Source organism: Scyliorhinus torazame, chromosome 3 (assembly GCF_047496885.1).
Source record: "Scyliorhinus torazame isolate Kashiwa2021f chromosome 3, sScyTor2.1, whole genome shotgun sequence".
Classification (NCBI taxonomy): domain Eukaryota; kingdom Metazoa; phylum Chordata; class Chondrichthyes; order Carcharhiniformes; family Scyliorhinidae; genus Scyliorhinus; species Scyliorhinus torazame.
This window is the reverse complement of record NC_092709.1, coordinates 165,541,643-165,561,176: the sequence shown is the minus strand read 5'-3', so window position 1 is coordinate 165,561,176 and position 19,534 is coordinate 165,541,643. Positions and strand designations below refer to the sequence as shown.

The following is a 19,534-nucleotide window of genomic DNA, read 5'->3' as shown; positions in this document are numbered from 1 at the left end:
TTTAATAAATAAGAGAGTGCAAATATTTTGTTTTAAACATGCAGAAATTCTACACTTAGATTTATCTGCCTAATTTGGAGAATCTAAGTGATGGATTTCTGCTCATTTCATATCTGGCTAAACAAAAAATCATTCTGCTAGACACTATCTGTTCCTGACTTGAGTGCTGGAAGCAGTGAATCTGCTTAGAAAAATAAATGCTGTAAATTTCTATTTTGTGTATTGTGAAAACTGTTGGGTTCTTAATCTATTGATTCTATAATTCCAAATAGATATCATACTTAGTCTTGAAATAATTGCTACAATGCATTCTAATCATGGTTTAAAGATATTTTTTATTTCCAAGATGAAGAAGGAAAGGTGTAGAACTGAAGCAGTCTTGAAAGTCATGACTTCCTGATTGATCAACATTTACCATTTTGATTGTGGCTTTTACCCTAGAACAACAGCTGTTGCCTTTATTGAAATTATGACTAAACCCAAGAAGAAGGCACAAACTTAATTTCTATAAGCATCCTGCACCAAAACAGTTTGAAGCCACGGGTAAGTTCGAGTGAGACTAAATGGTAAATATAAAATTGACTAAATTGGAGGTGGTTTGTGTAATGACTGTTGAGGTGACATTTAAAATGCCTTGGAAACTCAAAATAGAGTAGTTAAGCAGTTTCTTTAAAACGAAAATAATTTAAGGTTTTATAATGTTAAAAACCTCTGATACGTTTGACCAGTTTACTTACTCAAAGGTTTTACTTGGGTGCCCTTATTTACGAGGTGAACAAAGGACAAAACAGGTTCACCGTTTAATGCAATTTTATTCACAATTCTATTACTCAAGAAAATATGATGTGGATATTACTCAAGAAAATATGACTCAGACTTGCAGCTGAGTTTGTGTTTTACCCATACTTAGTAAAGGAGGCTGGCAGGCTTCGATCACTCAATGTTGATGTCTTCTCTGGGTTCGAAACCCAGGGCCTGTTCTTGCGATGGCTGTGTCTGGGCAACTCCCAGGTACTCACTCAAGATCTGTTTGATGCTGCTTTCTTATACTGGGAAGCTTGGATTGAGTCATATGTATACAAAGAACAAAGAAATGTACAGCACAGGAACAGGCCCTTCGGCCCTCCAAGCCCGTGCCGACCATGCTGCCCGACTAAACTACAATCTTCACACTTCCTGGGTCCGTATCCCTCTATTCCCATCCTATTCATGTATTTGTCAAGATGCCCCTTAAATGTCACTATCGTCCCTGCTTCCGCCACCTCCGGTAGCGAGTTCCAGGCACCCACTACCCTCTGCGTAAAAAAACTTACCTCGTACATCTACTCTAAACCTTGCCCCTCTCACCTTAAACCTATGCCCCCTAGTAATTGACCCCTCTACCCTGGGGAAAAGCCTCTGACTATTCACTCTGTCTATGCCCCTCATAATTTTGTAGACCTCTATCAGGTCTCCCCTCAACCTCCTTCGTTCCAGTGAGAACAAACCGAGTTTATTCAACCGCTCCTCATAGCTAATGCCCTCCATACCAGGCAACATTCTGGTAAATCTCTTCTGCACCCTCTCTAAAGCCTCCACATCCTTCTGGTAGTGTGGAGACCAGAATTGAACACTATACTCCAAGTGTGGCCTAACTAAAGTTCTATACAGCTGCAGCATGACTTGCCAATTCTTATACTCAATGCCCCGGCCAATGAAGGCAGGCATGCCGTATGCCTTCTTGACTACCTTCTCCACCTGTGTTGCCCCTTTCAACGACCTGTGGACCTGTACTCCTAGATCTCTTTGACTTTCAATACTCTTGAGGGTTCTACCATTCACTGTATATTCCCTACCTGCATTAGACCTTCCAAAATGCATTACCTCACATTTGTCCGGATTAAATTCCATCTGCCATCTCTCCGCCCAAGTCTCCAAACAATCTAAATCCTCCTGTATCCTCTGACAGTCCTCATCGCTATCCGCAATTCCACCAACCTTTGTGTCGTCTGCAAACTTACTAATCAGACCAGTTACATTTTCCTCCAAATCATTTATATATACTACAAAGAGCAAAGGTCCCAGCACTGATCCCTGTGGAACACCACTGGTCACAGCCCTCCAATTAGAAAAGCATCCTTCCATTGCTACTCTCTGCCTTCTATGACCTAGCCAGTTCTGTATCCACCTTGCCAGCTCACCCCTGATCCCGTGTGACTTCACCTTTTGTACTAGTCTACCATGAGGGACCTTGTCAAAGGCCTTACTGAAGTCCATATAGACAACATCCACTGCCCTACCTGCATCAATCATCTTAGTGACCTCCTCGAAAAACTCTTATCAAGTTAGTGAGACACGACCTCCCCTTCACAAAACCATGCTGCCTCTCACTAATACTTCCATTTGCTTCCAAATGGGAGTAGATCCTGTCTCGAAGAATTCTCTCCAGTAATTTCCCTACCACTGAAGTAAGCCTCACCGGCCTGTAGTTCCCTGGATTATCCTTGCTACCCTTCTTAAACAGAGGAACAACATTGGCTATTCTCCAGTCCTCCGGGACATCCCCTGAAGACAGTGAGGATCCAAAGATTTCTGTCAAGGCCTCAGCAATTTCCTCTCCAGCCTCCTTCAGTATTCTACTCCCACCACCAGCCATTGTCCGAGCCAGACCCCAACTGGTTAATGGGAAAGACCGGATACTCCTGTTTATCGATGGTGGTTCAATCAAAACACATTGTCCTCTGAAAGTCCCTTTGTCTGACCAGCCATCAGCTCATTAATGAGTCTGATGGCTTCTTTTGTCTGTTCTTCGTCCTGCTGCAAAGTTGATCACCTGTGTCTGGAAGTTTGTTACATATTCATGGACTTGGAGTGGGTGATCAAAGTTCATATAGCAATAACAGGTTTCTGCCTTAACTTGGGTGCTTTTTGCAGATGGTCAGTATCGATTCCAGCCTGGGTCTCATGAGACAGTTTCTGTTCCTGGCCGATGTGTATCTTCTCGGCCTGTTTTCAGTACCACAATAGGTAGTGAACTTTGTGTTCTGATTTTAATTTCTTGGGCTAGCCAAATGAATCAAAATCCCCCCACCCCTTCATCTTTTTATCATCCATGTAAGCATGTATTCTCACCATGAGCACATTCAGTATTGACTATGTGCATTTACGTGATGCCTTGAGTGAGGAACATGTCCCGAGTTCCTTCAAAGAGGCAAGATTGTTTAATAGAAGAATTATAACAGATGAACATGCATCGAGATAAAAATGATTTTGAGGCAGCTTTTAAATAATAATAATTAAATAATAATTGTGCTTATTGGCACAAGTAGGTTTCAATGAAGTTACTGTGAAAAGCCCCTATTCGCCACATTCCGGCACCTGTTCGGGGAGGCTCGTACGGGAATTGAACCCGCGCTACTGGCATTGTTCTGCATTACAAGCCAGCTATTTAGCCCACTGTGCTAAACCAACCCATTGATGGAGAAGCAGCAAGGAACATTAGTGACCTTAATTAAACCTCTTAGCTACTTCTGCCAAAACCCTCTTCTCTAGCCCTGCCAACATTGATCCACAGATAGGATCTGCAACGTATTGAATCTATGGTAGATTCTTTCCAACAATGGACCCTACGATATGCTGATCAATTTACAATCAGCATAAATTGATTGTGATATATTGTTAATGTTCAGCAGTGCAGAAACTTGCATGAGCTTGCTTTTGAAATCTGGGAACTCTGAAAAGAAAATTATTTGATTTTCTTAAATGATCTCTGGCCAAAAACACATTGCTAGCAAAATTAGCTACAAATGCTTCACATTGTTCTCGTTATTATTGCCGGGGCAATTCATGCCAGTGGTCCTGATTTTCACTTTTGGTGCCATCCTCATTGCCAACGTTCCCTTCAAATTACAAGCAGAAAAATGACAAGTAATTGCTGTTTAGCAGGAGTAGCAGCCCTTTAAAAATTTGTTGGCTTTCCCAATTTTATGACTCGTAGCCAGGCCTTCTCCGCGCGCGGTCCAGAGGGGCCCAAGCCACTTCCAGCTTTTGAGGCCCGGAACCACAACAAAAATAGCCCTTTTCTGTCTGAATGCATTAATTATGGAAGAAAAATCTAGCTTTCATGCAATGTTACTGTTGATATTAAGCATGGCACGACCATTCAAATGCTCTTGTCCATAGTTGAATAACGATAGACCTTTACCTGCTTCAGCATGTTGAAAGTTGTTCACCTGAAGCCACTGATGCAGGCAAACAACCAAAATATTCAATGCAATTGTGATATTAGGAAACGCCCGAGAAAGTTCAAGTTCGTGAAGCAATTTCTTAAGGAGCAATGGATCAGTGTTCATGTGGTGCCACCCGCCAGTACCCAGGCTTGCCTGGGGAAGTTAATGATCCTACCAGCAGATTAAATTCCAAAGGAAACTTCATGAGAAGAGTCCACACAGGAATCCTAGTCAAAGTCCCAAAGCCAAAACGTAAAATGAAAAAATGCCCCAAGATTACATTGCAGCAGGGCCCGCTCCGAATCTTCCAACTCAACGTTGCGGGCCTGTCGGCAGCCAAGCAAAGCCTCAAAGTCCTGCTGCTCAACACTCCATTGATATAATTTGCCTGCAAGAAGCCCACAGCGGAACAGCCAAAGGATTACTGCTATTCCATCAAAGGCTACGACCTCCTGTGCTACCACCCTCATGCCAAACATGGGTGTGCCACATAATAATAATCACTTATTGTCACAAGTAAGCTTCAATGAAGTTACTGTGAAAAGCCCCTAGTCGTCACATTCTGGCACCTGTTCAGGGAGGCCGGTAGAGGAATTGAACCCACGCTGCAGGTCTTGTTAAGTATTACAAGCCAGCTGTTTAGCCCACTATGCTAGACCAGACCCAGAATTGACAGTGCTCAAGCAAATCATCTGACAGCGACCACTTTCTCTGACACCCTAATGGTGACAGAATCAATATCTACTAACATCAGCTCGGAGCAGCAAGTCTTGCCCACCCTCCCCATCCAGCCATCGATGTGTAAATTAAGGCACAGTGCCTGCACCGACTCACTTAAGCCCTCACTTCCACCCTATCCCCGTAACCCAATAACCCCTCCCACCTTTTTTGGACACTAAGGGCAATTTATCATGGCCAATTCACCTAACCTGCACGTCTTTGGACTGTGGGAGGATACCCAGTACTGGACCATGATGAAGCGTTTGCAGAGTGGGCTCCCAAAATGATCTGACACTTGTACACGATCCCAAGCATTCCATTCATCCAGATGGCGTAAGGATTACTCTCCTGACCTGTGCTGGGTCAGTTCTCCTAATGGTAACCCCCACCCTGCACAGGGCCTTGTCTTAGATGACTTTACACACAGCCAACACTGTCCACTATTGGTTTACATAGGCCTACGTGTTCCAGTCGTCAACAGCCCCAAGAAGATGCAAACTGGACAAGGTACAGTGAAACTTTGGGACATAGCATCTCAACAATCCTGCTACAAAAATCACTGTTGATGAAGTATATAACCATGTCTGCGGTACCATCTACAAAGCAGCCTTCATGGCAGTTCCCATGGCTACAAACCTATCTATATCCCATTTTTACATGAAGAGAGTGCTGCCCTCCTAAAGGCATACGAAGCATCGGTGATCCAAAGGTAGGAGGCTTTTGTGACGGCCACGAAGAATCCAGCACGAGTTTCAAGGATACAAAGAAATAACATTTATTTACAGTAACATATATATATACACAACTGCAGCAAACTTGCTTGCTGCTTACTCCTTCCTGCTGGTTCCAAACTGGCCAGCTTTATTTATACAGGGAGTCTGCTAATGATTTCTCCGCCCCCCCCCTCATTGGGGAAGCTCATACTCCCACAGGATTGTGGGATTGTCATTAGTCCCCAGCCAATGGTAAGCAGGCAGGTTGTAACAGAGGCCATCTGAAGTCCCTCAAAGCCGTGCACTGCACCAAGTGGGAGGAAACCGTTTCAGAGCTAAACTTCACACACTCCAGCAGAAGGTGCTGGAGCCTAATCCATCGCCTTGCAGCCACCCACTCAAAACTACCCCTCAGCTACTCCAAACCATGTCTCCAGCCACCTGCTTGCCATAACTAAGGCACCCCTTGACAAAAACAAAAGAAATATCCATGGTGAACTAAGATGACACCATCAGCAGCACAGAGAAGACATCAGCCCTGCCCCTTTTTGAGGTTGCAATACTAAGAAGTCCTACAGGGCTTGAAGCGTGGGTAGGCAGTAGTATATGACAATATTGTGCCAGAATTTATTGAAACACATGGGGCTCTGAGCTTTTGCATGGTTGACGGTTTTGCAGGCCGTTTTGCCACACTGCCAGCATTGGATCAACAAATTGGGGTGAGCACAGTTCCAAATATGCTGTTGTCTTAAAATTGGAGCTTACAATTTGTCTTTTTTTTTTAAACCCTTAAAAACTACGTTTCCATGGTTATGAGCTACTGTTCCTGAGATTTCATCAATGGTGCAGAACCTCATTGGTGTGCATAGATTGGAAAATCAATTGTACCTGATTATTGATTGGATAATTTAGGACCAGAGAAATGTGGTTTTACTACTGCCATGCAGGCTCTTCATTTAAACATTTTGTTGATTACAAGCAGGTGCTGAATTGTGCCATCTCAGAAGAGGTTTTACTGACAACTTGTACTTTGTAAATATAAATTAAGGTACAGAGAAAGACTGAGACTTGATCAAGGAGGTTTGGTAAAGGGAGATTTACTGCCTGATAAAATACCCTTTTTTTGCATTATTTACATCTTGCAGTTTGCTCCATGCATCAGTTGGTTTTAGTTTTGATTCTGCTGGCAATTCTGCCATTGTTGTTTGCCATCACTTTCCTTCATTATTTCATAGAGTCATAGAATTTTCATTGCAGAAGGAGGCCATTCGGCCCATCGAGTCTGCAACCGGCCCTTATAAAGAGCACCCTACTCAAGCCCACCTATCTACCCTATCCCTGTAACCCACCTAACCCGCACATCTTTGGACTGTGGGAGGAAACTGGAGCACCCGGAGGAAACCCATACAGACACTGGGAGAACGTGCAGACTCCGCACAGACAGTGACCCAGCCGGGAATCGAACCTGGGACGCTGGAGCTGTGAAGCAATTATGCTATCCACTATGCTACCGGGCTGCCAACAATTTGTGATTGTTGCTGTCACACTGAACAAATATACTGTGTGATTTAGATAAGGAAAAGGAGTTCTTGAAGGTCAACAAATGATAAATAAATCATTCACCAACACTGCTCACCAGCCTTGGATGTGTGCTTCTAGATCCTGCTGAAACCCACCTTGAATTGTCGGAAGATCCATCTTCACTGCCTCTGCTTCACAAAATTGAGTACACTGGAACTGCACCTCCTACTATGCGATATCTGCTGACAGCATCTGTGACAGCAATGGCTGTTCCTGGAGAGAGAAAGTAAAATCTAGCTGTTATAACAACACATTCTTCCAATGCAGGGGGTGCCTGTAACCTCCGACAGCTTTACCAAACAAGTGCCGAACACTGTTTGCAAGCGGCACCAGCAAAATACTTATTTGCGGAAAGAAGATGCTAGCTGCAAAAAGATACATGGCTGGATTCTCTGCCGTCGGGATGCTCCATTTTGCCAGCAGCCTGGGGGTTTGCCGACGGCGTGGGGCTGCCCCACAATGGGAAACCTCATTGACCAGCATCCCGCCGGCGTGCTGAACCAGGAATCTGGCGTGGCAGGACGGAGAATCCAGCCCACGCAGTTTTCACTTGGTGGCAGAGGTCTTGAGTTTAGAGTGTTATAAATGACACCAATATGGAGAGGAGAACTCTTCATATCAATCCTATAGCTTTTAAGAAATGTAAAATGTCAATAATTGGGTGGCCTCTGACCTCGGGTCATTATGCAAAAAGCTGCCGTGGTGTATCAAAGTATTTGAGGCAGAAATTATGTCAACATTCAAGACTAGTTTGGATACATGAATGAAAGGAAAAGGGTTTTAGAGCAATGAGAACACGGTGGATCAATGTAATCAGGACTATTTGCTTGTATGCCAATAAGGACTGATTTTGATGAATTTCCTCAAGTTGGAAGAGAGCCAGCCACTGTAAGAGAGAATAATTAAAATTTCAGTCTGCAATTTTGTACAGGACATTGACTCCTGGTTGAATCAGGATGACTTTGAATGCTCCAGTATTGGTTCCTACGAAGATGAATGCAGTAATTTTTCAAGTCTTAGTGGCAGGACTTTGCATTGACACAGAAAACCTGAAAAAATAAGAGTAGCAACTCTGTTACCAGTGCTGGGGAAAGAGTGTTTTAAACTGCTTTGCTCCCTAGTCCTCACCGAGAAGCAGAAACGCCAGTCTTGTGAAATTTTGGAGTACTTGATGACCAACTTTGAGCCCTCAACTAACATTATTAATGAACTTTACATGTCCAGAGCTCAGGAACAGGGGGAGCATGCTGACAGTGTATGACTGCACTGAAATATCTTGCTGGATCTTATGATCTTGAGAAACTGAAGGATGGTCTTACGATAGTCTTCGAAAAAAGAGATCCCTCTGTGAGAGCAAGTCTGCTGAGAGAAACTTATTCTCAAGAAAGCTGTGCAGAAGCTCTGAAGTCGTCAATCATCCGCTGAGACGTATTGATTGGAGAGACTTTGCCCTATGTTGAGAGGCAGCCCGTGCCTTCCAAGCACAAGATAATGGAAAAAAGGAAGAACTATTGGCACTTCCGGTGGCGGCCATGGTGTGAGTGATCACACATTTGGCAGCTCCTACTTGTGACTGTTTTTGGGCGTTTTCCCCGATTGCTTTTTTAAAATTAGAGTACCCAATTAATTTTTTCCAATTAAGGGGCAAGTCAGCGTGGCCAATCCACCTACCCTGCACATCTTGGGGTTGTAGGGGCAAAACTCACGCAAACACGGGGAGAATGTGCAAACTCCACACGGAGAGTGACCCAGAGCTGAGATCGAACCTGGGACCTCGGCGCCATGATGCAGCAGTGCTAACCACTGTGCTACCTTGCTGCCCTTGGGCCTTTTTCCCGATTAACGGATGGATATTTCGATAGAATAAGGCGCAGGAGTGGTGGAGGAAGAGTTTATTCCACCGGTGGATGGGTTCGTGGACCAAAAGTGGTTTTAGGCAAAAGGAGTTACCAGAGCAAGAAACATTTCCTGCAACACAGGGAAATATGGTGGCGAGCAAGGTGTAGGCCCCTTCAACTCAATGGCCTATGGAGCAGCTGGTGGACTTCTTGAATGAGAAGTTCACCCAGCAGAGAAAGGAGTCTCTGGAGGACCTGGCGAAGATGGTGGACCTGCTTAAGGCGAGGATCCACCGCGTGGAGCTCAGGTTGGAGACTCAAAGCCAGGCGATCCAGAAGAGCTTGAGGAGCAGCTTACTGCGTTGGCGGTCCAGATGGGGGTGTTGCGAAATACCCGTAAGCAGTTTCAGGAGAAGGTGGAAGATCTGGAGAACCGTTCCCGGAGACGGAATCTGAGGGCACTGAGGGATCAGAAGCTGGCTCTTATGTAGCCAAGTTGCTGGGCGAGGGGATCTTTGAACAGTCCCTGGAGGTGGATCGGACGCATAGGGCACTAATGAGGAAGCCACAGGATAATGAGCCGCCAAGGGCAATGGGGGTGCGGTTGTACTAGTTTCTTGACAAAGAACGTATCTTGAGGTGGGCCAAGCAGACGAGGCAATATACCTGGGAGGGCAACAAGCTTTGGAGTACCAGGACCTGGATGCAGAACTGGCCAACAGGAGAGCGGGCTCTAACCGAGTGAAGGCTGCCTTCTTTAAGAAGGGGGTGCTGTACCTGGTCCGCCTCTGGGTGACCTACAATGGTCGGGAAAATTATTTTGGAACACTGGGGAAGCGATGGAGTTTGTGAGAGACAATGGACTAGCAAGAAAAGGAGGACTTTGAACTTTGGAGGAGGTATTTGGGGAGGTTGGTTCTCCCTGTTCCCCCCTTGCTGGGGAGTTTGGGGGGTGTCGTCCCCCGTCCCCCCCCCCCCCCCTATTTTTTTTTTTTTTTTTTTTTCCCCTTGTGGGGTTTTTTTTTCTTGTGTGAAAGTTATGGCTGTAACGTTCGTGTCTCCCTGGGGGGGGTGGGGGGGCCTTCGTTGGGTTCTGGGTGAGTGCATTGGGTTAGTTTTTTCTCTGGGGGCTATTGTCCTTTGTTCCTCTGGGTTTTTTTCTGACTTTGATTGTTGATATTGTTCTTTGCACCAAGATGGTGTGTGAGTGGTGGGGGGTGAGGGGAATCAGTGGGGGGTAGGATGCTAGGCTAGCTGGGCAGGCTAGTTCACGGAAGCGCAGTGGGGGGAGCAAGTGGTTAGTGTGTTGTTTGGGGTTGGGATTGATTTTTTTTTTGTGTATGTGGGAGGGGGGGGAGGAATGCTGACAGGAGAGGGACTGTAAAAATACGGTATAAGGGGGGTTGATGACGATGGACATCCGAGGGTGGGTCTGGTGGGTTGGAGGAGTCCCCTGATCATATGGAATGTGAGAGGGTTGAACGGGCTGGTCAAGAGGGCCTGCGTGTTTGTACATTTGTTGAGCTTGAAGCAGATGTGGCATTCTTGCAGGTAACTCGCCTGAAGATGGAGATCAAACCAGGCTAATGAAATGGTGGGTAGGTCAGGTCTTTCATTCAGGATAGGATTTGAAGACGAGAGGGGTGGCGATCTTGATAAATAAGCGGGTAGCTTGAAGTGGGGAACACAGTGGCAGACTCGGGGGAGATTCGAAATGGTGAGTGGGAAATTGGAGGGAATGCCGCTGGTGTTGGAGAATGTCTATGCCCCAAACTGGGACGATGTAGAGTTTATGAAGCGGGTGCTGGGGAAGATCCCGGATCTAGACTCGCACGGTTGAAAATGGGGGGAGATTTTAACATGGTTCTTGAGCCAAAATTGGATTGGTTGCGTCCGAGATAGGGGAGGGTATTGTTATGGGTCAGAGTTTAGAGAATCCCAAAGTGTATCATGGAGTTCACCTGACCCACAACTTTTAATAGATTGTGGTATGGGAAGCACACGGCCCACTCTACAAGTGTGGTACTTCAGAAATGGAAAAGTATTTTTTAAAACAAAACAATGTTTATTCTATGAACTCAAGTTAACCTTTTTATAAACAAACAGTGAATATCTTAGCAACCAGTAAATCAAATACACCCCCCAAAGAATACAACACTAAGTAACCTGTATGGTGTCCTTTTCACCCAGAAGACTTAACAAACCTTTAAACAGAAGCACATCAGAGTTTACATTCAATACTGAAAACATTTTATAATTCTGAATTCACCAAATGATTAAGAGATAGTCCTTCATGGCAGAGAGCTCAACAATACAGCCGCTTTGGCTCACTTCAGCTGCAACACATTCTGAAACACGAAACCAAAAAGACAGACACACCCAAGGTTTTCTCAAAGTGAAACTAAAAAGCAGAACCAGAGCTCAGCTCCACCCACACTCTGACATCACTGCAGTAACATGAGCAGCTAACCATTTCTTAAAGCGACATTCTCATGACAGTATCAGCAATGGCGAGGGAATTGAAAGGGTTTATGGAGCGTATGGGAGGAGTGGACCAGTGGAGGGCGAAGGAATTTTCGTTCTTCTCCGATGTATATAGGGTGTACTCCCGGATCGATTATTTTGTGATGGACAGGTAGTTGTTGGCGGAGGAGGTTGGTCCAGAGTACCTGACGATTGTGGTTTTGGACCATGCGCTGCATTGGATGGACTTGCAGGTGAATCGAGGGCGGGGGGGTGGGCGTGTGCCCGCTGTGGAGGTTGGATGTGGGACTGTTGGCAGATGAGGAGGTTTGTGAGTGGGTGAGGGCTGCTATTCGGGTATATGTGGAGCTTAATGACACAAGTGAGGTGTCACTGCCACACATTGGGAGGCTGTAGCCACCTGGGTTGGCCAAGTCCCGATTTAAAATGGAGAACAGCAAAGGCTGAAGGGAAATTCAGCCAACACAGGCAGAAACCAGCAGGTGCAAGCTACTGTGTATTAAACTCTGCAAAAGCCCAGACAGCATCGATACAAGCAGCCTCTGCATAATAATGTAGCAGCCATCTACATACTAATAAGCGATCCCCGGGAACAATCGCAACATTTGGGACAAACAAAGCTAAGCCAGACTCCTCGGCGCCAGCAGGAGCGAACACAAAAGAGGTTAACGGACACTTCAAGACCGCCCATCGATCAGGGAACCCCTCCAGTATTGGAGAAATCGAACCAAGCGATTGGAACGAAGTCCAATCACTTGGAACCAGGTACAAGGTCCGCCCCGAAAGGCGGGAAGCCCCTGGGGACTATAAAGTTAAGCCCCCAAGTTCAAATCGTCTTCTTGACCAGGTCACTCAGCAACGCGAACCAACCCTTGACCGTGACCGGTGCAGCTGCCGCCGATATCCAGTAAGTCTTAAGTCAACGCTCGCTACGAGATAGGCGCTCCTAGCTACCAATCTGTACCAACTTCGAATCCCGCAGACTCAGAACCCGAACGAAAGGCCATTTGTTCCCCTGACCTGGTGGGCCAGTCCGAAGCTAAGTATAGGCCTGTTAGTTGTAGAAGTAGCTTAGAAGTAGAATTTGTGCATGAGTAGCGATTACTGTGTATAATAAATGTGCTTTGATTTGAATCTTACTAATCGGTGTATTGAGTTATTGATCATTACTTGAACTTGAACCTCGTGGCAGTATCATAAAGATACCTGACGACTCGAGAGCAAAGGTTATAAAACCGCCAATTGAACCAACCAAAAGTTAGCAACAAGGCGTTGAAGCCAGTGGTGAGGGGGGAGTTTATTTCAATAAGGACACATCGAGACAAGGCGGAGCGTGCGGAGATGCTGAGGTTAGTGCATGAGATTCTGCAGGTGGATAAGGAGGAATTCGGAGGCCTCTGAGGCGGGGTTGTTGAGGGAGTGGCAGAAAGTCGAGATGAAATTTGGACTGATATCTACGGGTAAGGTGCTAGGGCAGTTGAGAAGGGCTAGGGTGGCGGTCTATGAATACGTGACAAAGGCGAGAAGGATGCTTGCACATCAATTGAGGAAGCAGGAGGCGACGTCGGAGATCGCAAAGGTGAAGGATAGGAGGGGGAAAACCGGTGGGGGTGAATGGGGTGGTCGGGAACTTTTATAAGAGACTATATGAGTCGGAACCCCGGCTGGGGTGAAGGGAATGAGGCGTTTCTTAGATGGGCTGGAATTGCCTAAAGTGGAAGAGGAGCTGGTGGAGGGACTGGGAGCTCCCATTGGGCTGGTGGAGGTGTTGGAGGGTTTGCAGGCGTGGAAGACCCCGGGCCTGGATGGGTTCACGGTGTTTTATAAAAAGTTTTTGGGGGACATGGGGCCCCTGCTGGTAAGGGCGTTCAATGATGCGAAGGAGCAGGGGGTTCTGCTCTCTTACGTTATCGCAGGCCTCAATCTCCTTAATTTTAAAGAAGGATAAGGATCCGGAGCAGAGTTGGTCTTACCGGCCAATTTCATTACTGGACGCTACATTTCTTGCCAAGGTCCTAGCCTCATGGATTGAGGATTGTGTTCCGGGGTGATCGGGGTGGATCTGACGGGGTTTGTGAAGGGGAGGCATCTGTCGGCTAATATCAGGGGGTTGTTAAATGTTATAATGATACCCCCGGAGGAACGAAGTGTGGAGGTGGTGGTCGCCATGGATGAAAAAAGGCCTTTGACCGGGTGGGACTATTTGTGGGAGGTGTTGGGGCGGTTTGGATTTGGGCAGGGGTTTGTGGATTGGGTCCTGCTGTTCTATCTGGCGCCAAAGGTGAGTGTGCGAACAAACCGGGTGAGCTCTGAGTTTTTCAGGGTGCACTGTGGGACGAGGTTATGGGCATATTGGAAGAATTTGGTTAGTTCTCAGGGTACAAATTGAATATGGGGAAGAGCGAGGTTTTCCTGATCTAGGAGAGGGGGTTTGGGGAGTTGCCGTTTCGAGTAGTGGGGGTGAGCTTTTAGGTATTTGGGCATTCGGGTGTTGCGGGGGTGGGAGCAATTGCACAAGCTGAATCTGGCTCAGTTGGTGGAGCAAATGAAGGGGGTTTTAGGAGGTGGGTTGTGCTGTCGCTGGCGGGACGGGTGCAATCGGTGAGGATGACGGTTCTCCCGAGGTTCTTATTTGTGTTCCAGAATCTCCCGATCTGCACTGATATCCGGGTTTGTTTGGGCAGGTAAAGCCCTGCGAGTTAAGAGGGTGCTGCTGGAGCGGGGTCGAGGGGTGGGGGGGTGGGTTGGCTCTGCCAAACTTGATGAATTATTGTTGTGCGGCGAATATAGCCATGGTTATGAAGTGGGTAGTCAGGGAGGGGTCGGTATGGGAGCGGTAGAGGCAGCCTCTTGTAAGGATTCGAGTCATGTGGCATTGTTGACGGCTCCTCTACCGTTCACGCCAGTCAGGTACTCCACAAGACTGGTACTGCTGGGGGCCCGGAGGGTGTGGGAACAGTGGCGGCAGCACCTGAGGCTGGAGGGTGCCTCGGTTTGGGCACCGATCTGCGGGAATCATAGGTTTGTTCCCGGGGGTGCAGGATGGGGGCTTCTGGGGGTGGCAACGGGCGGGGGTTGAGCGGTTTGGGGATCTATTCGTTGGGGCCAGCTTCTCGAGTTTGATGGGGTTGGTGGAGGATTTGTGTTGCCTGCTGGGAATGGGTTCCGGTATTTACAGGTATAGGATTTTGTCAGGAAGCAGGTTTTGACCTTTCCCCATTTGCCGCCCCAGGAGCTACAGGACAAAGTGGTGTCAAAAACGGTGGTTGGGTGAGGGTAGGGTGTTGGAAATACATAAGGAGTTAATGGGTTGGGAGGAAACCCCGATAGGGATAGGGAAGAGTTCGGGAGGGAGGTGGAGGTGGGACTTTGGGAGGAGGCTTTGAGGGTGAATGTGTGCTAGACTTAGCCTTATTCAGTTCAAAGTAGTTCACAGGGTACATATGACTGTGGCCAGTATCAGTAGGTTTTTTGAAGGGCAGAATAGGTGTGGGCAGTGTGCGGGTGGGCCCACGAATCATGTCCACATGTTTTGGGCCTGTCCGAAGCTTGGGGGATTCTGGCGGGGGTTCGCTGACGTTATGTCGAAGATCTTGAGGGTGAAGGTGGTCCCAAGTCCAGAAGTGGCGAACTTTGGAGTGTCAGAAGACCCGGGAGTCCAGGGGGTGAGAGAGGCCAATGTCCTGGCCTTTGCCTCTCTGGTAGCTCGGAGACGGATCTAATTGGAATGGCAGGACTCGGGACCACCGAAACCGGGGGTTTGGGTGAGCAGTTCCTCAGGCTGTGGAAGATAAAGTTTGCCCTGAGAGGGTCTGTGGAAGAGTTTGCCCAGAGATGGCAGCCGTTCGTCGACCTCTTCGAAAATAGTTAAGATGTCAGCAGTGGATGGAGGAGGGCGTAGAGGGGGGCAGGGGGGTAAAAAAGGAGGTTGGGGAGGCAGGATGGTGGAGTGTTCGATATTTATTTGTTTTGATTATTTGCATTCCTTTTTTTAATATAAATTTAGAGTACCCAATTCATTTTTTCAAATTAAGGGGCAATTTAACGTGGCCATTCCCCCTACCCTGCACATCTTTTGGGTTGTGTGGGCGAAACCCAGGCGAACACGGGGAGAATGTGCAAACTCCACACGAACAATGACCCAGAGCTGGGATCGAACCTGAGACCTCGGCGCCGTGAGGCAGCAGTACTATCCACAGTGCCACCGTGCTGCCCTATTATTTGCATTCCTGTTTGCTTGCTTTTTTATTGTTGTGTTTGATATGTGTGTGTGTATATATATAAATATATTATATATATATATATATAGAAATATATCTCAAAATATTTTTCAAAGAAAAGTGAAGAACTATTTTCAGAAGGATCAAGCCAGAGTACTGGATCGAGATATTGCGGAGGACATCACCCAAAAGAAAAGGAAGCATGCTCAGTGTGGGGAAAGCAGTGCTCTAACTGAAAGAAGTGGAATCACTTTGTACGCAAATGTTTTGCTGAAAAGAAGAAAAGTAAACTGATAAAGATGGTTGCTGGAGAGATATTGGACAATGAAACTGATGAATCACTTTACACCTCGGAACAGGTTGGCACTGTGACTATTGGAATGATAACTGCAGTAGGAGAGAATCAAGTTATTGTGACATGTCAGACAGATACTGATGCTATGTGCCTCCCTCTCCACCATCTCCCTCCGTGCCCGAATTGAAATAAACTCTCATTACAGCCTTAAGTGCCTCCCACAACGTAGCGGCTGTGACCTCCCCTGTGTCGCTCAATTCCACATAGCTCCGCATGGCAGCTCACACCTCATCCGTCAGCAACCCCACATCTAGTCTCTACTGCGGCAGTTGCCCCCCCCCCCCCCCCAATGCGTTCCATGAATCTCCTCCACTCTCGCCACCGCCGACACCCTCGACGATGTTAGGACTTGACCAGTCCAAACACTGTTCTCGGACCATATTGAAATTGTTCCCCGTATTAAGCCGGTGTGTGTCCACCAGGCATAAACATTCATCAGGACTACCGGCATCCCCTTCAATTTCTTGCTGACCATCACATACCTACCCTTCAGATCGGCCACAAATCTCCCCACCTCAAACTAGCCCTCTTATTGAGCAACACAGCCACCTCCCTCGTCTTCATATCCAGCCCCAAATGAAACACCTGTCCCACCGATTCCTTTCTCAGCCTCATCTGATCCCCCAATTTCAGGTGCATGTCCTGCAAAAATGCCATGTCTGCCTTCAGACTCCTCTTATGTGTGAACATGCGTTTAACGGCTCATTCAAACCCCTCACGATCCACGTGACCAGCCTAGTCAGGGGTGGGCTGCCCACCCCCTTCCTCTACCGATCAGCCATATACCTTTTTGGCCCAGCCTCTGGCCCACATCACGCACCCCTCCAGGCCCATCCTTCGATGTCCACCTCCATTAATCACTTCCCAACTGTGTTGCACCAACTACATCCTTGTCAGCAACTCTTTCCCCCCCCCCCCCCCCCCCCATCCCCAAACAAATAATCCCAATTCCCACTTCATTCCCGTTAACTAACCCACCAGCTAGCATGGTGATCCCCGCCCAAGCCCTCCAACTTCTCTTTTTCCTTCCAGTTCTCTCTTTTTCCCTCCCCCCCCCCCCCCCAAACAACCTGACCATCTCAACCGCCAGCACACAGAGTAACAAAAGACCCTCCCCATCACTGCTCCCCCGCCAAGATATTTTAAGAAGCACACATAACTCTTCCAAAGCTCAATGTCCTCATACTCCTCCCAGTCCATTGTCCCTCATAAAGTCAGTTGCCTCCTCTAGCATATTGAAATAAAGCTCCTGTTTCTGGAAAGTCACCCACAGGTGGGCCGGGTATAATACTCAAAACTTCAGCCCCTTTTCAAAGAGGGCAGCCTTTATCCGGTTGAACCCAGCCCCTCTCAGCCAACTGTAGACCCGCACAGCTCACTCCCTTCCTCGGTATACTTCTTGGTCTGCCCATCGTAGGATCTTTTCCGTATCCAAAAAGCAATGCAGCCGCACCACAATTGCCCTCGGCGACTCGCCCACCTGTGCCCTCCTCCTCAGCGCCCTGTGCGCTCAGTCCACCTCGAGAGACTGGTCAAAGGCCCCCCTCCATCAACATCTCCAGCATGCTCGCCGCATATACAGCCCTCTACCAACTTTACCTGTGATGCACCGCAAAAATTCTGCTCCAATTGCTCTTTCGTTCGCGTGGTGCTCCTTGTCCGCTGATCCCTGGGCACTCCTGCACCTTTTGCCCTCAAATGCTACACGCTTCGGGCGGGGAAAGACCGAAAAAATCCACCTTGAGCGGGAGCCACCAAATATGCGACCATTCGCTCCATGGCTGTCACCGGAAGTCCTGGGACCACAGAGTTACAGAATCTTTACAGTGTAGAAGGAGGCCATTTGGCCCATCGAGTCTCACTGACTCTCTGAAAGGGCATTCTACCTTGTCCCACTCCCCTGTCTTATCCCTGTAATCTTGCACATCCTTTTCAGAGAGCAAGCCAATTCCCTTTTGAATGTCTAATTCGAACCTGCCTCCACCACCCTCAGGAAGTTTGTTCCAGCTTCAAACCACCCTCTGCGGGGGAAAAAAATGTTTCCTCGCATAATTTTACTCCTTTTGTCAATTATTTTGAATCTGTGCCCAATAGCTCTTGACACTGTCTTGAATGGAAATAGTTTCTCACTACTCTTTTCCTCAAGGAAAATATTCCCAACCTCCAAATCTAACTTCATAGCTGCAGTTCTTTATCCCTGGAATCAGTCTGGTGTATCTCCTCTGTATTCTCTCCAATGCCTTCACATCCTTCCTCTGGTATGGCTCCCAGAACTGGATTCAGCACACCAGGTGAGCCCTAACTAGTATCTTATACAAGTTCAATATGACCTTATTCCTGTATTCAATACCCTTATTAATTAAGCCTGAGATACAATATGCTTTATTAACTGCTCTCCCTGTCACCTTCAATGACTTATGTACAAATACACCAAGTTCCCTCTGCTTCATTTCCTTTCAGGTTTCTCCCCTTATGTTTTATATTTTTTATATCTTTTCTCAAAGGTAAGAGAAGTCTAGAACTAGAGGGCATATGTTTAAGGTGAGAGGGGAGAGATACAAAGAGACCAGAGGGGACATTTTTCACACACAGGGTGGTGAGCATCTGGAACGAGCGGGTAGAGGCGGGTACAATTTTTTCCTTTAAAAGACAGACAGTTACATGGGCAGGGTGGGTATAGAAGGATATGGGCCAAATGCAGGCAGGTGGGACTAGCTTAGTGATAGAAACTGGGCTGCATGAACAACTGGGCTAACGGGCCTGTTTCCATGTTGTAAACATATATGACTCCAGTATTTCTACATGTTCGTCCTACCAAGATGGGTTGCCTCACACTTCTCTGCATTGAGCTTCATCTGCCACTTGTCTAGCCAATCCACCAAAATGTCTATGTCCTTTTGAAATTCAAGATTATCCTCACCCCATGTCAAGAACAGGGTTAGGGCAGGGTAAAGAGTCAGAAATTTACACGGTGTTGATGAATTGGGAGGGTGCCCAGATAGTTAGTGAAGCGTGTCATGTGAGAGTACCTTTAAGAAATGCATGTTTAAGCAATGTACCTTTAAGAAATGGAGCTGATCATATTACTGAAGTGATGTCAGAGTGTGGGGGGAGCTGAGCTCACTTCTGCTTTTGGTTTCAGTTTGAGGAGAAGGCTGGGAGTGTCTGTGTATTTTGCTGAGAGCTGCAGGAAGAAACAGCTGGTCTGTTGATGTCTGCAAATCCAAAGACACTAAATATATTGAATGTAACCTTGTGTCTGTTTTTGAAGGTTGAAGTCGTTTGGGTGTTTAAAGGAACAGTTTGAAGAATTATTTAGTGTTGTAGTCTTTTGGGGTTATCTTTGAAGTAATGAGTGTTAAGATATTCAAGGTTTGTTTTTAAAAGGTTAACTTGAGTTCATAGAATAAACATT

At 46.9% G+C, this 19,534-nt stretch overlaps 1 long non-coding RNA gene across 1 annotated transcript; it reads left to right on the top strand.

Moving 5' to 3' along the window:
- Positions 1 to 439: 439 nt before the first annotated feature.
- On the top strand, positions 440 to 19,309 carry LOC140409552 (uncharacterized). Its single transcript, XR_011940392.1, has 3 exons — positions 440 to 543; positions 15,886 to 16,123; positions 19,262 to 19,309. It is a non-coding gene; the product is annotated as an uncharacterized lncRNA (long non-coding RNA).
- The last annotated feature ends 225 nt before the right edge of the window (positions 19,310 to 19,534 follow it).